Here is a 1,380-nt window from a genome sequence, read left to right as displayed (position 1 = left end):
TGCAATGCTGCCCCGTTGCAATGCTGCCCCGTTGCAATGCTGCCCCGTTGCAATGCTGCCCCGTTGCAATGCTGCCCCGTTGCAATGCTGCTTGCAACCTGCCCAGTTCTTACTGCTAATCTATGCACCTCGAAGCTTTGCTTTTTGCTGTTTGCATGCAAAGCTTGCGTGCAATGTGTGCTTCTGGATTGGGGCAGCTGCTTGGATGTGCTGTGAGTGCAATGCTGGGGTGTGCAGGAAGCAGGAATGGAGCAGGACTGAGCAAATCCCCATGGGAGGGATTTAGGGATCAATAACCCAGAAAGCAAAGAGTTCAGCAAGGCTGGAATGTGCTGACAGGAGCAAAGCGAGGGTGCAATGAGACCAAAGGAGCAAAGGTCAGCAAGTGCAAAAGGGGCCGGAGATGGCGGCTGATGGGGCTTTGGGGGGCTGCAAATGGCTGCAATAATGTGCACGAGGTTCCAGCGGGATGAGCTGCAGGAGCACGGGGTTAATGGGGCAGAAAGCAATCAGGGCCTTTGTAATGGGGCTGGAGGAGGAAGGGCTGCTGACCTGCAGGTCCTGGTGCTCTCTCAGCCCTATTGATGCTCCTTGCATGGAGCCAAAGGGGGTTATTGGGGTGGGAGGATGCATTTGTTCAGCCTGGTGATCATATGGGGCTGTGTGATGCTGGTGCAATGGGTGAGCACCTCGTGCTTGTGTGCAATGAGGGGCTCAGTGCAAAGCACCAAGTGTGGGTCTGAGTGCAGATATGGGGGTGGGAGGAGGATGTTCAGCTCAGGAATCATTGAACAGCAGCAGCAGAACCACAGGAGCAGCGTTAATTCAAAGCAGAACAGAGTCTGGGGTGCTCAGAGCTGGTGGAAAAGTGGATCTGCTGCTCCGTGATGGGCTCTAACTCAGTTAGCTCCGATGCTGGTGCACGGACTCAACCTTGTTTTAAACCTCTTTCCAGCAGATGCTCTGCTGTGCAGCATTGGTGGTGCTTGCTCTGCTCCTGGTTTGCACAGTGCTGAGTGTGGGTCATTGCACTGCAGTTTGTTGCATTGCTTTGCACTGGGATAAGGTTAAGGTTGCATTCATTCCATTGCATTGCTTTGCACTGGATTAGGGTTAGAGTTGCATTGCATTGCACTGCCTTGCTTTGCACTGGATTAAGGTTAGGGTTGCATTGCATTCCACTGCATTGCTTTGCACTGGATTAGGGTTAAAACTGCACTGCGGTCTATTGCATTGCTTTGCACTGGTTTAGGGTTGTTGCACTGCAGTCTGTTGCATTGCTCTGCACTGGGTTAAGGTTAGGGTTGCATTCATTCCATTGCATTGCTTTGCACTGGATTAGGATTAGGGCTGCATTGCATTCTGTTGCATTGCTTTGCA

This window comes from Coturnix japonica, chromosome 22 (assembly GCF_001577835.2).
Source record: "Coturnix japonica isolate 7356 chromosome 22, Coturnix japonica 2.1, whole genome shotgun sequence".
Taxonomy (NCBI): Eukaryota; Metazoa; Chordata; class Aves; order Galliformes; family Phasianidae; genus Coturnix; species Coturnix japonica.
The sequence above is the reverse complement of the archived record's forward strand: the minus strand, read 5'-3'. Positions refer to the sequence as shown.